Source organism: Monodelphis domestica, chromosome 1 (assembly GCF_027887165.1).
Source record: "Monodelphis domestica isolate mMonDom1 chromosome 1, mMonDom1.pri, whole genome shotgun sequence".
Taxonomy (NCBI): Eukaryota; Metazoa; Chordata; class Mammalia; order Didelphimorphia; family Didelphidae; genus Monodelphis; species Monodelphis domestica.
The window spans coordinates 403398678-403420499 of NC_077227.1; positions in this window are offsets into that span (position 1 = coordinate 403398678).

Genomic DNA, 21822 nt, shown 5'->3' on the forward strand with positions numbered 1-21822 from the left:
TGCTTTAGAGAGACAGTGGATGCTTCCCTTTTAGAGTCCTTTTAGCAGAGGATGGACGAATATTTGTCCAGAAGTTGTAGAAGGAATCCTTTTTGAGGTTTGGGTCAAAAGAGCCAGACATCCATCCAGATTCTGAGATTCCAAGGTTCTACAATCATTTGAGTTAATCAGCTAGCATTTGAGGGCATTTCGTTGGCACAGGGGATAGAATGCCAGAACTGTCAATAAGATAGACCTAAGTTCTAATTTCCAGCTTCTGATGCTTACTAGCTGTGTGACCTTAGGCAAGTAATTTAACTTCTCTTTGCCTTAGTTTCTTCATCTGTAAAATGAGAAATTTAATAGCACCTCCTTCCCAGGGTTATTGTGAGAATCAAATGAAATAATAAAGTGTGTATTATAGTAGCTGGCACATAGTAAACACCTCATAAATGTTAGCTATTATTATTTTGTTATTTATTAAGCACCTGTTGCATCTCAGACACTGTGCTAAGCTCTGGGGATTCATAGAGAATTTAAAAAGTAATAAATCCGTGCTCTCAAGGAGCTGATATTCTAATAGGGAGACAACAAGCAAACAGCTATGCATAAGCATGCTAGATGGGATAAACTGGGAGTATTCTCATAGGGAAAGTGATAAAATTAAAGAAGAGTGGGAGGCAAACATCAAATCTGCTAGAAAAGCAATCAGAAATGGAGCAGAGAAGACTACACTCTGATCCATGGGCAAGTGAGTCGTTTGAACATGGAGAAAAAAATATGGGAGATCATACAATTAAAAAACAAAATCTGGAATAAAAAGAAAGATGTTGTCTAACCTATTTATAAGACAAGCACCATACTTAGCAATAAGATCCAATCAACTCTTGCAAACCTGGGAACAAAATTGTCTCATTGTAGGTGAAGAGAGAAAATAGAGAAAAACATACAGGTGACAATATCCAAATGTCCCTGTCTGGCAGAGTAGAAGACCTAACCCCTCTGCCAGCACCTTTCTGAATGATTTTAATTAGTGTAATGATTATAATTCTCTGGAGACTGTATATTAATTTGTAAATATTTATTAGTAAAGGAGAGAAAGAGAGAGAGAGAGAGAGAGAGAGAGAGAGAGAGAGAGAGAGAGAGAGAGAGAGAGAGAGAGAGAGAGAGAGAACACCAGATCATCCTAACTTAAAAAAGCCTCCAAGCCACACCATATTTCTTCAGCTTCAGCTCCCAGTCATGGCTCAAGTGGAGCATCCGGAGTTGGGCAAAAGAGTCCTGAGCAAAACAGCATGCTACTGCTCTGGCCCTTTTCTCATAAGACAAATGATGTTACTCCTCCTGCATCTCTGATTGGACAGGTTTAACTTCAGGCGGGGTCTGAGTCCTGATTTCTGGACATATCACCCATCACAAGGGGACTTGATACAGTTCCTTCTAGAAGTCAGGATTTCTGATATTTGTTGGCATCCTGACTTACTACACATGCACAGGTAAAGGGTTTTCAAACAGAATAAAGGGGAACATTTTATATTAAATTCACACGTTGATTTCCCTCTCAGCTAAGGTGGATTTCAGCTTCTTTCAGAAGAAAAACTTAAAATATTGGAGCTCAGGGTTGGGGTTGTGGTGACCTTGTGGCAGCAGATGTTATTTCCCTGGCTGTCACAGACCAGATCTATGCCCACTTTTAAATAATGCTGGAAGGGCTCTGTTTTCCGGAAGTAATTGCATTGCTAATCACTCTCAGATCCTGTAGAGAATTGTACTTTCAAAAGAGACCTCTTTGTTTGGCTCTGCCCTATTTGGTTTGTTTTTGTTAGCTGGGTATTAGGAGAAGTTTAAGTTATTGTTGTTTGTTATTTCCATGGCATCTTTGTGGTCTCTGTGGCTCGAAGAGGAAGGGGTTTGGAAAAAGGTCCTGTACAATGGTGATCACTACATTCACACCAAATTAAGGAATGGGGGAGTCAGCTGTATGCTGGGTGCTTTGAATATCTCCAGCTCTTTCAATCACTTTGTGTCCTGGAAAACCCAAAGCACATTTGGCCATGAGCACTTTTTCCCTTGATTTTTAATCTTGAGTGCAATTTAAGGGAAATTTAATCCATATGTTTCTGATTCATTTAAATCACAAAAACATTGGGTTTTGAGAGTTATTTGATGTCCGAGATGCCTTTTTGAGACTTTTTAATAAACTTTCCAAGTCCTATTGCCTTAAAAACACATAGTCACGTTTTGCCAAGGATAGATGGATTCAAGTTCCAAAAGATTGGATTGGATTTGAAATCCCAAACTCATAAATTCTGAACTTGGTAAGATAAAAATCTATGTCTACACAACACCCAAACAGCCAGATGAAAAGTGAAAAATTCAGTTGGTCATCCAGATGTTTCCCAGCATCTGAATGTTTGGCATTACATCAACAGGGCCTCCAGATGATTGACTAAATTTTTCACTTTTCATCCAAATCTTTGGTGTTATGTAGATATAATCACAGCCAGCATGCTATTCCTGACCAACTCTGAGGAAACCACTGTATAGCTCTATTTTTAAAACTGCTGTTTGTTCAAATGTACTTTAATATTGGAATGGGGGGAAGGGGTCTAGACTTGTGATTTCCTCAGTATGGGGACCTTGCAGTGTGAAAGCACTCTTCACTGAGGCATACATAACAGCATCTCCTCTCCAATTCAGTTTTAGAGAATGGCTTCTTACATTGGGAGACTAAATTCCTTGCTCATAAACAGTAAAAGACAGGATGCAAATTTAGTCTTCCTAACTCCTAGCCCTCTATTCAGTCAGCCAAGCTGTCTTTATCTTTTAACATATTCAAAGAAAAAAGTTTCTGCTTTCTAAGAAGCAGGTTGGTCCTAAGTTGGTTATAAAATTTCAGACCTTTGTCAAGTGATTAAAATTTAATTGAGTGATGATAAAAGAGGGGATGAGTATGCAATTGAGTGGTTTAGTAATTTGGTTGCTAAGAAAATATTTTCCTTGTTGGAAGCAAATTGGCTCAGGGTTATAGTCAGACTTTATAAAAATGGGGAAAAGAAATAGCTCCTTTTTTTCTGTTTCTGACCTGAAAGAATAATCAAGTATGTGTAGGGTTTCAGTTATAACAAATCATGAAGGTAGAAAAGATGTATCTAAAAGCTAACTCTAATGAGCAAAGTGCTCAGACTTATGGATATATTTCTAATATTTCACATGATTGATTTCTGAATTCTTAAATTGGTTCGGTCTTAAATATTGTGGAACTTAGAAATCAAAGCTTTACTGTGATCTGCAGTCTGAAAGCTAGTGGACAAGTTCTAAAGGTCCTTTGTAATGTCAAAGACATACACTCAACATCTGAATGAGATGGTGCCAGTGTGCTGGAGGAAGGACTTTCAAATGAGCTTCTTGTCTGGGCACTGGCTATACCATTGCCTTCATATCCGTTTCTTTATCTTATAATTGATTGCCAATATTATGCTAATATTTCTGCCATCTCGTCTGTTTGATTGACATCCCACAACTTTCCTTAATAAAGGCAGTTAAACTCAGTCTCTCTCTCCCTCTCCTTCTCCCTCTCCCTCTCCTCCCTCTCTCCTCTCTCTCTCTCTCTTCTCTCCCTCTCTTCTCTCCCTCTCTCTCTCTCTCTCTCTCTCTCTCTCTCTCTCTCTCTCTCTCTCTCTCTCTCTCTCTCTCTGTCTGTTTCTGTCTCTCTGTCTCTGTCTCTGTATCTCTGTCTCTGTCTCTCTGTCTCTGTCTCTGTCTCTGTCTCTCTCTGTCTCTCTGTCTCTCTCTCTGTCTCTGTCTGTCTGTCTGTCTGTCTCTCTATCACACACAGGTCTCATTGTCTCTAGCCTATAAGCTTAACCCATTACTTTCTAACTTCAGGTCTTCCTCCACAGGTGATTCAAACCCATGAGAGAATTATATTTATGAGCTGGATCTCTACAGTATGTATGTTTGACAGAGAGGGGCCAGGGAGGGGCAGCTAATATTCTCTGTGATGAATAAGGTAACTTTCTTTTAAGAGAGGGACTAGCTACCTGGGGAACAACGAGTAACTGTTTGAAGTATCCATGTTATCAACTCTAAGTTAATGCTGACAGTAAGAAAAAACAATGCAAACTTTTTTATTGCCCAAGCTACAAGTATCAGATGTGTTAACCATGGGGCAAAGTCTCCAAATAATGGGAATGAACCAGATCAAAATGAAATAGAAAAGTATTTAACAAAATAAAAATACAATAAAACACAGATAATGTCAATGTATGGTTTTCTAAATCAATACAGAGCCCTCAGCCCTTACATATGGTTTAATGGCTTCTGTTTCCATTGGAATTAGACATCACTGTTGCAGAGGTTATAGCATAGGAAAAGGGCACAGTGCCTTTCAATACAAAGATAACTTAAAGGTGAAAATGAAGATATTCCTAATTGTAGAAGTAATGCCAAGGTTTAAGTAGTGATTGAGAATGGTTAGATTAGTGACAAGAATATTGGTTTATATTTGGGTGTTTGGGTTTGCTTTTTATATTGAGAAAGTATTTAAACAATAGATTGTGACCACACTAAATTATAGTCTCCATTTTCAATGTTAAACATGGCCCTATTTATTTTGGAATGTCTATAGTTACTCTATAGCAGAGTAAAATTAAAACCAGGTAGAGAAGAAGGAATAGATAGAGATTAAATTGGGCAGATAGAAGTGATTTGAAAAGTCCTTGCTTATTGAATTATTAAATCTGAAACCCAAGTTCTATCTTCTGTGAATTAAAATAAGTAATTCTTTTCAGATCCATATCATGATTTCCTAAGAGATTTTCTTTTTCAAATATTTTATTGCTATTAACAGCAAAATTTTCCTGAGTAGCGCCCATGTACCACACCAATACTTAAGAGACTGCCACTTAGAAACACAAACACCCTGGAAATAAGGAAGGCAGTAAACAAACATTTATTGAGTGCCAACTATTTGCCAGGCACTTTTCTAAGCACTTTTCAAATTTTATCCCCCTTAAAGAAGAAAGATATGAATACCTCATCCAACTTAAGACATTGGGGAGTAAATAAAGCATGTTGGGAAGCCCTATATAAATGTGAATACCATTTTATTATTAACACCCCAGAATGAACTAGTTTTGTTGGGTATCCTCACAAAAGTTCAAGATTACCAGCAAGAGGAGATCTGGGACCTGAGAAAAGAAACATTAGGAAAACATTAGGAAAAGAAGGTTAACAATTCAACTCACATTTCTACAATGATTTACAGATCACACAATATTTTTCTCAGAATAGCTTTCTGTCAGGTAGCTAGCATATGCATTATTAGCCTCATTTTGTAGAAGGGGAAACTGAGGCTTATAAATGAGAATGACTTGCCTAAAGTCCTTCCAAAAATCATTGAAAGAGTGGGCTTCCAATGCAGGTCTCTTGACCACAAGTCTAACACTATTTCTTCCCTAGCCAAAGGTCCTAGTTCTGGGCCCTGCACCAATTGTACACTGAGCACTAAGCACTTACAAGCTCCCCTGAGCCAGCTGGTTGCAGCTCTGAGAGTGGTGTCTCCCTCCTGGGCCCTCCAGCAGCCTGGAAAGCCCTCCTCTGGGAGCAGAGAGAAATGGGCCTGGCACCTGTCACACCTTGCCTCATTGAACCATTACCAGCCATTAGCATGAGAAAAGGAGCCACTCCCTCGTGTTTGGGCATGTCACCAGAAAGTGACAGGCCATACAAATACCATCAGGCACCGAGAATAGAGCAAGTCAGCTTCTTCCCTGACAATGTTGGGCACCAGGGCCATCCCTCTCCTGACACAGGCCCTCCCTCCCCCTACCCACGCTGCTATTTGAAACAGCAGCTCAGCCCCCTGCTTTTATTTCCACACAATGTGTCAATAATTACTTGTCAGGCCTCTGCTTATAGACCTGGGAAGGTGAATAAATGCTCATTATGCCTGAAAAACAGGGGGAGCTTTCCTGTAAATCTGCCATTACAAATGCACCCAGTCTGGCTATTGACACAGAAGCGCACCCCGCACATTACCCAGGAAAGTGGGCTGTCTGGGCAGCTTTGACAAACTCACTCCCTGGGAAGGAGTTTGTTGACCTCGAATCTCCCTGGCAAGGGAACTGGCTTAACCCATGTCTAAGAAGACTGTAGTAAATAAATAAGGAGCCAATCGAAGTAGGAGCTGAGGAAAAGGAGGAAGAAAACAAGGCTGTTTTCAAAGGAAGGTTTTGTACAGAGGCACTGAGAAGTCCTTGGCTTGGGGAAAAAATCTCAGGCCTTCAGTTGCTCACAGGATTGTCCCCTCAGAGACAGACAGACAGACAGACAGACAGTGACAGACAGACAGACAGTGAGTGAGAGACAGACAGAGAGAGAGACAGAGAGAGAGAGACAGAGGAGAGAGAGAGGGAGAGAGAGAGAAAGAGAGAGAGAGAGAGAGAGAGAGAGAGAGAGAGAGAGAGAGAGAGAGAGAGAGAGAGACAGAGAGAGACAGAGAAAGAGAGAGAGAGAGACAGAGAGAGGAGGGAATCAGATGGAAAGCCTCTGGGAGAAAGAGCTGGCCTTGGTCTATGTCTGGACAGCTACAAAATATAGAACTAATTCCTGAGGCAATAATTCACAGCATATTGACCGCTTTCAGCTAGGTCTTCTTCACAGTGACAAACATCTGGAGTTTTGATTTATTTTGGTCTGTTTATCTCTGACTGTTTAGCATAATGGAAAGCTAGATTTGGACCTGGTTTTATATCCTGGCCTTTGTGGCTTCCTACCTGTTGATTACCCTCTAGGCCTCAATTTCTTCATTTGTAACATAAGAGAGTAGAATTAGAGGCACTATGGTAAACTGGAAAGTGCCCTGAATTTAGACTGAACCTGGACTGTGTGACATCAACCAAGTCATTAGGCTTCTCTGAGCCTCAGTTTCCTTATCTATAAAATGGAAAGGGAATAAACTAGATCTCTGAGGATCCTTCTAGTTCTAAAACTCTTATAAATCATAAATGATTTCTAAAATCTTTTTCACATTTAGATATTATGACCCCATAATTGTGTAGAACCAGAAGACCTTGAATGCCTCCTGAACAAGGTTTAGAAATTGTTTGCTCACTTCCCCTTTTCTTCTTCCCCATTTGTTATTATTCCCCAGAGATGTTGAGCCAATTCTGCAATTATCATCTGTCTTAATTTATAATTTGACAAATACTCATTGAGACTACTCTGTGTAAAATGAAATACTTAAGAAGCCCAATAAATAACACAGTCCTTGTCCTAATAGAATTTATCATTGAAACACAAAATCATTATCTATGTTGATATCTGTTCTGACAAAGATACATTTTTATTAGGTCAAATAATAAAGTCATAACAGATGAAGAAATATATCGGAAGAGACAATGGACAATAGCAACAGTATTTTGAAGAAGATTGAACAATTGGATAAGTGGAACATCAATGTGTATTTCCCAAGATGATAACAATGATAATAATAGTGTGGTGGTGTAATAAATGGAAAGCCAGAGGCAAAATCAGGAAAAAACATGTTCAAGACCTAACTGGGACACCTGGTGGCTCTGTGATCCTGAGCAAGTCATTTAACTTTGCAGTGACACCAGAGAAATCTCTCAGACTCTTTAAATTGCATTTATAGAGGGAATTAAATCACTTGGTGTTCTCTATAGCAATAAATTCATGTTTATCATAATAATATCTCTCATTTCTGTAATTATAAGGTTTAATACTTTTATAATGACAATCATATTAAGTAGACAGCATAGATAATATAAACATTGTCCTCATTTTTACAGAGGAAATGGAAGCTCAGATGAGCAAGAATACACAGGCAATAAGCATGAGTCAGTGTTCAAATGTGGATTTTCTGACTCCATTCTTAGCAAGAAGGAAATCAAGGTTCTTTCTGGCAGAGATTTTGATATCAGAGACAAATTCACTTTATGGGGCCTTAGCTCCAATAGCTTTACAAGATAGGCAGTCATCATTCTCCACTATATAATTTTTCCTTTATTCCACGTTATTTTATTTTGTTTTCTCTCTCTCACCCCTTCCCCACCCAAAGAAAAGGCAAGAAGTACAAAACTCAACATCACTTTTCTTAAAAGCACACTGTGAAGTGGATCATATTTTCCCACAAGAATATAAGTTATAATTAGAAGTTGTGTTCCTGACAAAGGATTCTGATCAAAAGATATCAGAGCTCTGATCAACAATATAGAATAAAAACCAATATACAATAGCTTTAAATATCTTTAGGGAGGGCTGATAGCCTAGAAAGACTTACCAAACACACACACACACACACACACACACACACACACACACACACACAAGACCAAGAATTTAATTAGTCAGAGAAAAGATAATGACCTTGTCCCTTAGGCAAAATTTGGGTTTTGTGATCAGTTTCATGGGATAACAAAAGCTTTTTGGAATTGAAATATAGAGGGATTCCAAATCCCAAATGCCTTGACAACTTTTTGGAAGAATTATATCTAAATTCATAGTCATTTAGAGCAAATTTAGCATGCACAAATTAAGCCACTAGAAAGACAGACTTTCTGACCCTAAGTCAAAGTAAGGCCTATGACAGAGGAGCAGGCTTTTATGATCAGGAAATAGAATTGAGAGATAGACATAAACATAAGGACACTAGATGGAATAGCCATGGACCTGTGATCCAAAAAGCTAGGCCTAAGGCAAGAAGATCTTTTCCATTACGGGTAAGTCTTGGGGAAACAGATCTCCTTATGGTAGAATGTCAATGAGGATTTTTTTTTCTAGCCCAATGACTGAATATATTAGGGTTTTTTTTTTTAACTTTCTCTAAGAAGTAAAGCAGGAAACCCTGAAGGTTTTAAGCTAAAGAGCAATAGGTAGTAATGGTACTAGTATTAACACTACTAGTAGTAAGCATTTAGATAGCATTTGAGAGTTTACAAAACACTTTACAAATATCAGTTCATTTAATCTTCACTAAAACTATGGGAGTTAAGTATTATTACCTATGTGGTTTTATAAATGAGGAAACTGAATCAAACAACAATGATGTGATTTTCCCAAAGTCACAGATAGTAAATATCTGAGGCTAGATTTGAACTCAGGTTTCCCTGACTCAGGGTCTAATGCTCTACCTTCTGTGCCTCCTAGCTGACTGGCAGAATTTACTCTTCACTACTACATAGTAGAAAAAATTAATTTCTGAAGAAATTTCTGTGTTAAAACCAATCTTTTACTGTGTGATCTTTTGCAAATTATTCAGTGTTTCTGTGCTTTTGCTTCTTTATCACTTAAATAAGAGGCTTGAAATAAATGGCCTCTGAGATTCTTTCCAGACCTCATTTGATGATATTATGTCTTAATAAGAGTGTACCAGCTAACACCAGAAGTTGGAATTCTCCATAGCCCCAGGTCAATAGAACCATACCTAGAAATGACTGTAGGACCCACAGAGCAATGCTGAACTATGGCCAAATAAGAGCATCAAGGAACAACACTACCCAAGACCCAATAGAGGGCAGACATGATGGAAATAGTACAATGACATCACCAGAAAACAATAGTGTCCCTGGAGAATCAGAGAGGTGTGTTGTTCCTCCACATGTTAGCTACATGCATTATATCCACATGTTTCCTCCATTTATTTGCCCTGACCAAATGCATTCCATCTGTGCTCACCAAATCATGTGTGTCCTAATGGATGTCTGTCCATTATTTTCATTGATTGCGTATTTGTGGAGAATAGGCTTCAAGTTTAAAAGGAAAACATTTTACTCCTACTTTTTCAAATTATGCTATTTTATTAAGTACCTTTGGGATTGGATTACTGTGACCTATGGATATCTAAAAAAGGAAAGTGTTTGAAGAGATCTTGTGAGCCTTGGATTTGAGTGGCTCCAGACCCACAAAATAGCTAGAATTTGGGGTAGCCTTTCGAGTTGGATGGGAGGAGAGAAGGAAGGTGTTTTACCTATATGCTTCCTCTCTAAAGTCATTTAATAGATAAAATTACACTTCATTCTCCAAAGGTTGTACTGTGTATATCTCTTCAGTGACTTCAATATAAATACACATATATCTGTGTGTGCAAATATATATGTATATATGAACATACATATAAAACTGAGCATCTACTCTGTTCAAGGCATTGTGCTAGGTAATGAGAGGGGTGCAATGATGAATAAGACATAGTCTTCACCTTCAATGACCTTACATCTAGTAGGGAAATTAGTAGCTAGAGTGATGGACTCAGAGAAAGAAGGATGTAGATTCAAATCTTGCCTTTGACACTTACTGGCTGCCTGGGCCTGTGACCAGGAGCAAGCTATATAATCTATGAACTACAGTATACGCAACTGAAAAATGGTGGAGGAGAAAAGGTAGTTAAAATACCTGAAGCTCCTATCACACATGGTTGTTTTGAGGTTCAATCAGATAATGTACAGAAAGCACTTTGCAAACCTAGTAATACATATATTCAAATTTTAGTGATTATAATAATCATAACTATAAGTGCAGAATGTTGGATGTAATTTGAGAGGTCCAAATAAAGTGGAAAACTTCAAAGAAGGAAGAAGGAAGGAAAGGCTTTGTGGTGAACATAGAATTTGAGCCGAAACCTGATGAATGGATGAAATTTTGATAGACAAAGAAGGAGTCAGAGAGTCTCCATTAGGAGACTATTGGAATCATTTAGATGCAAGGTATTAGGGTCCACAGTTATTTGGTAACAATTGGAATAGGATGAAATGGAAAGAAAAATTGCAAAGGATGTGGGGAAGTACAATATGATTTCATTCTCCTACCACTTTAATGAAATTGCTCTCTCAAAAGACATTTTCCTATTACTCAACCAAATGGTCATTCCTCACTTCTTAATTTCCTTGACATTTCTTAAGCATTTGATACCACTGCCCTTCTCAGTCCTTTTATGAAGTATCCATGATGCTACAACAACTTGGTTTTCCTCATACCTTTTAGAACATCCTTTCTTGAAGTATTTCCCTGGCTTCTCTCTTACTTCTCTCATTTTTCCCACTTTTCTTTACCAATGCTACCATCCTGATTTATGCCCATCTTTCTTTAAACCTGGATTCCAATAATAGCCTCCTACTGGGTCTCTCTGCCTCCAGTCTCTTTTAGCTTCAATCTACTCTTCATCATGCCAATCTCTGTTCTCTGAATTATTCCCTCCTTTCTCTTCCCCATGTAGAATCCCCTAACTTGAGTCCCATTTCCATCAGAAACTCTTATATGAATAAGTAGATAAACCAATTCAAGCTAATATATTAATAGTATGCTGATAGAATCAAGTATTGACATTGACAGTTAAACTATTTTTATTTTCACAGGTTTCAGTTCCCTAACCCTAATAACATGATTTTAAGCATTGTGACAGGCCGGTATGGAAAATCATTTGGGTCAGGCAAACTTTCTATGACTTGTAACAGTACTCCCTCTATACCAGAAGCAAAGCAGAATTTCAATATATAAACAAGGTTAAAAAAAAGAAAGAAAAAGGAAAACTGGCAAGATGAGCAAAAGACAAAGCAAAAACCTGAGCAAAAAAACTGAGAGAGTTACACTAGTGAAAGGGAAGATCACAATGCAAACTCATAAAAGGACAATAATGCCAGACTAGAAACATGTGAAGTCTCAAAGACAAAAAATGACAGAGGGATTCAAAGCTTTGGGATGGAGAAGAATTCATGAAGAAAACACCTTCCTAAATGCTAGAATCAGCCAAATGGAAATGGAAGCCCGCCCCCCCAAAAAAAAACAACTGAAGAAAGCAATTTTCTAAAGACCAGAGTGGATCAAATGGAAAAGGAAACAAAAGCTTAATGAAGAAAATAACTCCCTAAAAGTGAGAAATGGACAAGTAGAAACAAATAATTTCCCAAGAAATAAGGAGTAAACATAACAAAATCAAAAGAATGGAAATATAATAGAAAATCTGAAATAACTCACTGGGGGAGGAAAACTTATCTGGGCAATAGATCCGAGAGACATAATCTAAGAATCATTGGAATACTTTAAAGCCATGATCAAAAAAACAGTATAGACACCATATTAGAAGAAATCATCTGGGGAAACTGTCCTGATATCCTTGAACAAAAGGGGGAAATGGAAATTAAAAGAATCCACTGATTACCACCTGAAAGAGACCCTCAAATAAAACATTTCATGAATATTATAGCCAAATCCCATGACTTCCAGGCCAAGAAAAAAGTATTGTAAGCAGCCAGGAGCAAACAATTCAAATATCATGGAACCACAGTGAGGGTTACAAGTATCTAGCAGTTTCTACTTTAAAGCACCAGAAGGCATAGAATATGATATTCTGAAAGGCTAAGGTTCTAGGACAACAATCAAAAATCATATATCCTGCAAAGCTGAGTGTACTCTTCCAGTGGAGAAGGAGGAAATGACATTTAATGAAACAGAAGACTTCCAGATATTCCTGACAAAAAAAACAAACAAACTACATTTCTTCTAATATGGTGTCTAGGCTCTTTTTTTGATCAATTCATGGGATCAAATTCCATAATCAAGAGAAGTATAAAAAAGCAAACATAAAAGTAAAAACTTAAGGGACTCAAAAAGGTTAAATGGATATATTTTAGCATATATGTTAATAGGAATTGGGTGAGGAATAAACAAGAGGGAAACATATAAAAATTCAGATTTATTGTTTGGGAAGGGGAGAAATGAAAAGGGGTTAGGAGAATTATTACAAGTTATCTAAACCTCTAATTTCTATAAATTTAATATAAATCTAATTTCTATAAATCTATCTAAACCTATCTTATTCTAAGCTAAACATTAATTTTCCCCAATAACCAAGTCTCACAAATGGAGTCCAATCAAATGGGCCAGGATCTTCAGTTGATAACTGCCCAAATAGATCCAGTGGTAAAGTGTGTCCTCAATCTTCTTTACTCAAGCTGCCAGCAGACAGTTTAAAAGATCTTATCTTCAGTTGTTATCAGTAGAAGCCAAAAACCTGTTTGTTTTTCAAACCTCCAACCAAGATCCTTCTAGGAGTGCAGTGCCCAGAGCTTTGGGACCTTAGAACCTTCCCCAGATCTTGACCCCTAGGCTTCCATGTGACTCTCGGTCAAATGCTCCTGTCAATCACTCTGACTTATGCATTACTCATTTTGTTGCAAACCATTCTTTCCCTATCACACATAAAAATTAATAATTAAGTTATTTAATATTTCTACAATATTGGAGATATTTAGGATACTTAAAAACCAAGATACTTAAGGTACTTAAGTTATTTAACAATTTTATCTCTATTAGGATGGAGAAGGAGTACACATAGGCAGAAGGAAGGAACCAAGTGGAATAGGATGGGATGATATCCCCCCAAAAAATAGTAACAATAAGGGATGAGAAAGAGGAACATATTAGGAGAGAAAAAAGAAAAAGGCATAAATGATCTAACATAAACTGCTGCATAAGAGTCAATACATTGGAGAAGATTGGGAGTTGGTGGACAAAGCATGAACCTTAATCTTGTCAGAATTAGTTCAAAACAGGAATAACACTCAATCAGGAATACAAATCTATGTTACCTGACAGAGAACTAGGAGGAAAGAAATAAACAAAGTGGAGGGATGGACAAGAGGGAGGATGAATTGGGGGACATGATGGTCAGAAGCAAAACTTTTGTGAACAATGAAAAAATAAAAGGAGAGAAAGATAAGTATAAACAAGGAGGAAATAAGGAGACATGCAGTTAGTAATCATAATTGTTAATATAAATTGAATAAACTCACCCATATGAAAAAGGATAGCAGAGTAGATTCAAAACCACAACCTCACATTATACTCTCTATAAGTACTAAGAAATATATTTAAAGCAAGAAGCCACACATAGTATAAGAGTAAGGAACTGGAGTGGAATTTATTCTACTTTAGCTAAAGTTTTTTCTTTTTAAAGGAGGAATAATAATCATGATCTCAGACAAAGCAAAAGCAAAATTTTATCTAACTAAAAGAGATGAGAAAATTGTGTTCTGGTAAAAGTGTATCATAGACAATGAAGCAATACCCATTCAAAACATATAGGCAACAAATAGCAAAGCATCCAGACCCCTAAAGAAGAAATTGCATGAATTACAGGAGGAAATAGACAATAAAACTATATTAGTGGGATCCTCAACCTTCCCCTCTCTCAAAACTAGACATAACAAACCAAAAAATAAACTAGAAAGAAGTTACAGAGGTAAATAAAACTTTTAAAAGTTTGATATGATAGACCTCTGGAGAAAACTAAATGGGAATCAAAGAGAATATACCTTTTTCTCAGCAGTACATGGTATCTTCACAAAAAAAAAAATTACTACATAATAGGACACAAAAACATCATAACCAATATAGAAAAGTAGAAATATTGAATGCATTCCTTTCAGACCATAATACAATAAAAATTACATTCAGCACAGGGCAGTAGAAAGACCAAAAATTAATTGGAAGATGAATAATCTTATTCTAAAGAATGGATGGATCAAAGAACAGATTATAAAAAAATTTAAAGAGGATGATAATGAGGAAATGCCATACCAAAATTTATAAGATTCACCCAAAGCAGTACTTAGGAGTAAATTTATATCTCTAAATACTTATATTAATAAAATAGAAAAAGAGTAGATGAATGAATTGGGCACACAAATTAAAAAAATAAAACTAGGAAAAGAATAAATTAAAAATCCCCAGTTAAAAACCAATTGGAAATCCTAAAAATCAAAGAGATTAATAAAATTGAAAATAAGACATACATTGGGCTAATAAATAAAGCAAAGAACTGGTTTTATGAGAGGGGAAAACAATAAAATACATGAACAACTGGTTTATTTGATTAAAAAGAAAGAAAACCAAATTACCATTATCAAAAATGAAAAAGGTGAATTCAGAACCAAAGAAAAAAATTAAAGAAATTATTAAGAATTACTTTGCCCACCTACATGCAAATAAATCTGATAATCTAAGTTAAATAGATGAATATTTAAATAAATATAAATTACTCAACAGAAGAGGAAATAGAATACTTAAGCAACCTCATTTCAGAAAGAGAAATTCAAGAAACCATCAATGAATTCCCTGAGAAAAAAATCCCCAGGACCATATGAACACACTAGTGAATTCCACTAAACACTCAAAGAAAAATTAATTCCTATGTTATATAAGCTATTTAGGAAAATGGATTTAGAAGAAATTTTACCTGTTTCTTTTAAAAGCCAAGTTGGGGACAAGACCAACAAAATGGAGGTCTGTACATTTTCTATGATTTTTATGACCTCTTTGAACCGATGCAAACCAAAAAATTATATACCAAAGGAAAAACAACTTCAGTTTTCTTTGTGATCTGGGATGCTAAGAATCCAAGTGAAGGTAAAAACTCCACAAAATAACACCTAACTGGGGTCACTTAGCAACCCCATCCCAAATGCCCACCCTATGCTTGGTAGCAAGGCTTCACCAGTTGATCTGATTCACAAGCTTGTAAGAAAATGCAACCTCCCCTCCCCCAAATGCCTAAACAGAGTGTGTGTGGTGTGGCTCCCTACTAAGCCTAAGGGAAAGAACCTATCATCTGGTTGGGGCCAGTTCTTCCCCCCCCCCAAATCTCTTGGGGAAGATACCTAGGCTGATAGACCATGAATTCCTCACTATGGGAGGAAGTTGGAAGGTTTTAAGATCCAGCACCCAGGAAAATCATAATCAGAGGGGAAGGAGTCAGAAAGTAAGCAAAGGCAGAAAATAAGAGGAAAAAACCCCACTGTAATTATCAAACACCTCAGGAGAAGGAACATTCAAAGACCTTGAGCATAAGCAGATATAATAGGATAAGCAAGAAAAACATTAACAGAAGAAGGAATATAGATTCCAGAACTAATAAATGAGTTTAGGCATTTATGAACATATGCATCAAAAGAAAGGAAAATAATTCAACACCTGATGAAGAAAAAGGCTTTGTGGATATTAAGGAAAGCATGGATCAATGTGTTGTTCTCAATGAAGAAATAAAAAAGAGTATCAATTGTCATATGAAATGATGATTCAACTCACTATTGATTGGAAAAATGCAAATTAAAACAACTCAGACACCTGATACCTATCAGATCAACTAATATAACAAAAAAGGAAAATAATAAATGCTGGGGAGAATTGAGAAAATTGGAATAGTAATACTCTGTTAGTGGAGGTGTGAGCTGTACAACCATTCTAGAAAACAGTTGGGGTTATGCCCAAAATTATATAAAACTGTGCATACCCTTTGACTCAGCAATTCTGCTACTAGGTTTATAATGTCAAAGAGATCACAGAAAAGGGAAAAGGACCTAAGGACCTATGTGTACAAATATATACATATACATATATATATACAATATATATACATATATATATTAGGAATGGGGAAATTTGAGGCATATGACAACTCTGGAATAACATATATAATATTATTTGCAACCTGGAGAGAGGGAAAGAATTCGAATTGCAAAAGATCATAAAACAATTGTTTAAAAAATTGTTTCTATATGTAATTTTAAAATAATAAAAAGAATTAATTGATTTTTTAAAGCAATTAGTATAGTGCCTGGGCACTTAATAAATGCTCATTTCTTTCCTTCCTGTGTGAGTTTGGACCAGTCACTTACCCTAAGACTTCCATTTCCTCATTCATAACAAGAAGACATTACAATAGATGACATCTAAGATCCCTTCTATTTCCAAATCTCTGAATTATAGTCTTTAATTCTCTAGGTATAAATCTCACACCATCTACCAGATGTATTTCTTCTTAATTTTCTTTATCCCTAAGGAGGAACCATAGTTCAGTGTTCTAGAATACACATAAAGACATCTGAACTAGTATCTACAAGTTACCCAACCACTCATACAAATAACCTTGTGCCTTGCTCACCAACAGGAAATCATATCTCATTGCAAAAAGAGCTTTCCCAAAATCCAATTCACCATCAGACACAATATTCTCTGCCAGAGATTTTTGGATGTATGAGTCTTTTGTTAATGAATTGCTACTGAAGGCTGGATTGAAAGGCAGCTACTTCCTTCAATGGCTGTGAATGTCCCTATCAGTGAGAGCATCTCATCCCAATGGCCAGATTCCCACCAGCTCAAAACTGCATTCCTTCACACAATTCATTAACATTAATACTGATGAGACCTCCATGAATAAATCTTCCTTCATATAAACATTTGTAGTCCCTATGTGATCATGGGCAAATCACTTAATCTCCCAAGAAACAACATCACTCTGACTCCACCTTCCCTGCCACACATATCTATCCCATGTACTCTTTGGAAGCATTTGAGAATTTGTTTTTTCAATCTCTTGTCTTTGTGCTGAATAAAAATGAAAGGATGGGTATTCATTAAGCACTTACTCTGTGCCAAGTACTGTGCTAAATGCTAGGAATGCAAATACAACAGTGAAACAAGGAAATTACATTTTGATAGGGTAGAGAATACCAGTAGAAAATGGTGTCAAAGCAAGAGTTTTGAGTCATAGGACAGTCTACTGGACTTCCATAAGTCCTTTTCAGAAATGATGGCTGTCCTGATTTGGTTATTTTTCTCTGAAAATGAGATGGAAAAGAGAGACGTGAGTAGCATTATGGCAGAAGGATGATAAAGAAGAAACATGGCCAGAGTTAGCTAGGTGTATCAGGCTATGAGGGTTTGCCCTTTGGCAGTCACCAATCAGGATAGTGAAGTTAAGTCAATACCTACTACATGTCAGCACTGTAGAAGAAAAAAAAAAGTCACTGCTATCAACGGACTCACAATCTAAGTGGGGAGACAATATGTGGTTGGCAATGTCCAAACAAGATATATAGAGTATACATTGTGGGTAGGCTCAACTAGTATTCTTTTTTATTACATTGTTTTTAATTTTTTGTTTATTTTTAACATTCTTTTCTTTCCAAATGCTGACTTCCAAATTTTCTCCCTCCTTGCCACCAAATCCCACAACTACTAAGAAGATAAGTAATATATCAATTATATATGTAAAACTATGCAAAATATATTTCCACATCAGCCATATTTCCAAAAAAAAGCAAGAAAAATCAAGTGAGAAAATTATAATTCAATTTGCACTCAAAGTTCGTTAGTTCTCTCTCTAGAGGTAGAAAACATTTTTTTCATTATGAGTCCTTTGGAATTTTCTTGGATCATAATAGTAATCAAAGAAACTAAGTCATTCTCAATTGATCATCACTTCAATATTGCTGATACTACACAGAATGATCTCCTGGTTCTTCTCATTGCACGTTATATCAGTTCATATTGATCTTGCAATGTTTTTCTAAAACTGCTTCCCTTAGGGAACAGCTGGATGGCTCAGTGGATTGAGAGCCAGGCCTAGAGACAGGAGATCCTGGGTTCAAATCTGGCCTCAGACACTTCCTAGCTTTCTGGGCAAGTCACTTAATCCCCATTGCCTAGCCCTTACCACTCTTCTGCCTTGGAACTAATACACAGTACTGATTCCAAGACAGAAGGTAAGGGTTTAAAAAAAATTAATTAATTTTTTTAAAAAACTACCTCCCTTAGTTAGAAAGAGAAACTCCATTTAAAATCACTCTAGACAATATATAATATTTAGGAATTTTTCTACCAAGACAAACACAGGAACTATATGAACACAACTACAAAACATTATTCAATGAATTAAAACTAGATCTAAATAACTGGAAAAAACTTTAATTGCTCATGGGTAGGATGAGATAATATACTAAAAATTATAATCCTAACCAAATTAATCTCTTTATTCAGTGCCATACCTATCAAACTACCAAAAAAAATTATAGAATTAGAAAAAATTATAACAAAATTCATCTGGAAGAACAAGAGATCAAGAATATCAAGGGAAATAATGAAAAAAAAATGTGAAGGATGGGGGCCAAGCAATACCAGATCTTAAACTGTATTATAAAGCAGTGGTCATCAAAACAATATGCTAGGGGCAGCTGAGTAGCTCAGTGGATTGAGAGGCAGACCTTGAGATAAGAGCTCCTGGGTTCAAATCTGGCCTCAGATACTTTCCAGTTGTGTGACCCTGGGCAAGTCACTTAACCCCCATTGCATAACCTTTACCACTCTTCTGCCTTGGAACCAATACACAATATTGATTCCAAGCTGGAAGATAAGGTTTAAAAAAAAAAACAATATGGTATGGGCTAAGCGAGAAAAGGGTGGATCAATGGAATAGACTAGAGGAAAATGACCTCAGCAAGATAGTGTTTGGTAAACCCTAAGATCCCTTTGGGGATAAGAACTCACTGTTTGAAAAAAAAACTGCTGGGAAAACTGGAAAACATTATGGGGAAAATTACATTTAGGTCAACATTTTACACCTATACCAAGATAAATTCAAAATGGGTAAATGACTTAAATATAAAGAGTGAAATCATAAATAAACTAGATGAACATAGAATAGCATACCCATCAGATCTGTGGGAAAGGAAGGAATTTAAGACCAAGCAAGATATAGATAATATTACAAAATATAAAATAAATTACTTTGATTATATAAAATTAAAAAGGGTTTGTACAAACAAAATCAATGCAAACAAAATCAGAAGGAAAGCAACAAACTGGGAGAACATTTTTATAACAAAACTCTCTGACAAAGGTTTAATTTCCCAAATATATAAGAAACTAAGTCAATTGCACAAAAAAATCAAGCCATTTTCCAATCAACAAATGGTCAAAGGACATGAATAGGCAGTTTTCACATGATGAAATCAAAACTATCAATAAGCACATGAAAAAGTGTTCTAAATCCCTCCTGATGAGAAAAATTCAAATTTAAACAACTCTAAGGTACCACCTTACACCTTACAGACTGGCCAATATGGCAGCAAAGGAAAGTGAAAAATGTTGGAAGGGATGTAGCAAAATTTGGGATACTAATTGGTAGTTGTGCATTGGTAGAGTTGTGAATTGGTCCAACCATTCTGCAAGGCAATTTGGAATTGGGCACAAAGGGCTTTAAAAAGAATGCCTACCCTTTGACCTAGCCATACCAATGTTGGATTTCTACCCCAAAGAGATAATAAGGGAAAAAAAAATTGTACAAAAATATTTATAACCATGCTCTTTGTGGTAACAAAAATTTGGAAAATGAAGGAGTGTTCATAGATTGAGGAATGGCTGAACAAATTGTGGTAACTGATGGTGATGGAATATTATTGGGCTGAAAGGAATAATGAACTGGAGGAATTCCATGTGAACTGGAAAGACCTCCAGGAATTGATGAAGTGAAAGGAGAAGAACCAGGAAAACATTGTACACAGGGACTGATACATTGTGGCATAATTGAATGTAATGGACTTCTCTACTAACAGCAATGCAATGATCCAGGACAATGCAGAGGAATTTATGAGAAAGAACACTATCCACATCCAGAGAAAGAACTGTGGGAGTAGAAATGCAGAAGAAAAACATAATCAATCACATAGTTTGATAGGGGTAGGATTAGGGTTTTGATGTTAAAAGATCACTCTACTGCAAATATGAATAACATGGCAATCAGTTTTGAACAATGATACTTATATAAACCAGTGGAACTTGGTTCCAAAGCTTGTCAGCTTTGGAAGTGGGGAGGGAAGAGGTGGCAGAATCATGAACCAGGTAACCATGGAAAAATATTCTAAAGAAAAAAAATGAAAACTACCTCCCTTGTCATTTCTTATAACACAATATTTCATCACAAACATATGACATAAATTATTCATATATCCCCCAATTGATGAGCATTCCCTTAATTTCTAATTTTTTCCACCACAAAAAGAAACTACCATAAATACTTGTGTATAGGTCCTTAAGACACTAATATTATGAGGAATTGAAGAAAGGCTTCTTGCAGAAGCTGAAATTTTAGCTGGGACTTGAAGGAAGCCAGGAGACAAAAATGAGGAACAAAATCATTTCAGGTTTGAGAGATAGCCCTTGAAAATGCACAGAATCTGGAGATGGACTGTCTTATGCAAAGAGGTGGATGACACTGGATCACATAGTATATGGAGGAGAGTAAGGTGTAAGATTACTTAAAAGGTAGAAAAGTACCAGGTTATGAAGGACTTTAAAAGCCAGGAGATTTTTAATTTAATCTTAGAGGTAATAGGGAGCCACTGAAGTTCATTGGATAAGGGGAGCGACATGGTCCAAGATAGCTTAGTCCCAGAATGGATTATTGCGAACTGCAGAGGCATAGCTCCTCCACAAAAATAACTGGCCTCCATATAGGAGTTTACTTCTATAAAGTGCTTGATATAGGATTTCTCCTTTGAACCTAACACAACTAGACAGAATGAACACTGCAGATATTATCATGACCATTTTAGAGAAGAGGAAACACAGGCTAAGAGAAGTTAGGTTAGAAAGTGCCAAAAGCAGAGTTCAAACCTATTTCTTCCTAATTTCAAATCTATCTGTTCCCAAAGGACAATCAAACCAATATTCACAGCCAAAGCAAAATATAGACTGGAGAACTAAATCCAAATTATTCTAGCAGAAAACTCCCATTTCCCTAGACTGGCTTCACAGGAAATCTTGATTTTAGTGGATGATTTGGGATTTCTTCCATCTCTCTTTTTCTATTCACTTTTCAATTATTTATTATTTGTCTTCTCCCCTATCATAGACTGTAAACCTTTAAAGGCAAGGACTGTATTGGTTTTCATCTTTGTGTTCCTAGTAGCAAGAATGTGAACATGCTTGTAGAAGGCAATTCACAGATCTTGGCTCAAACTCAACATAACAGTAAATAACTGGAAATTG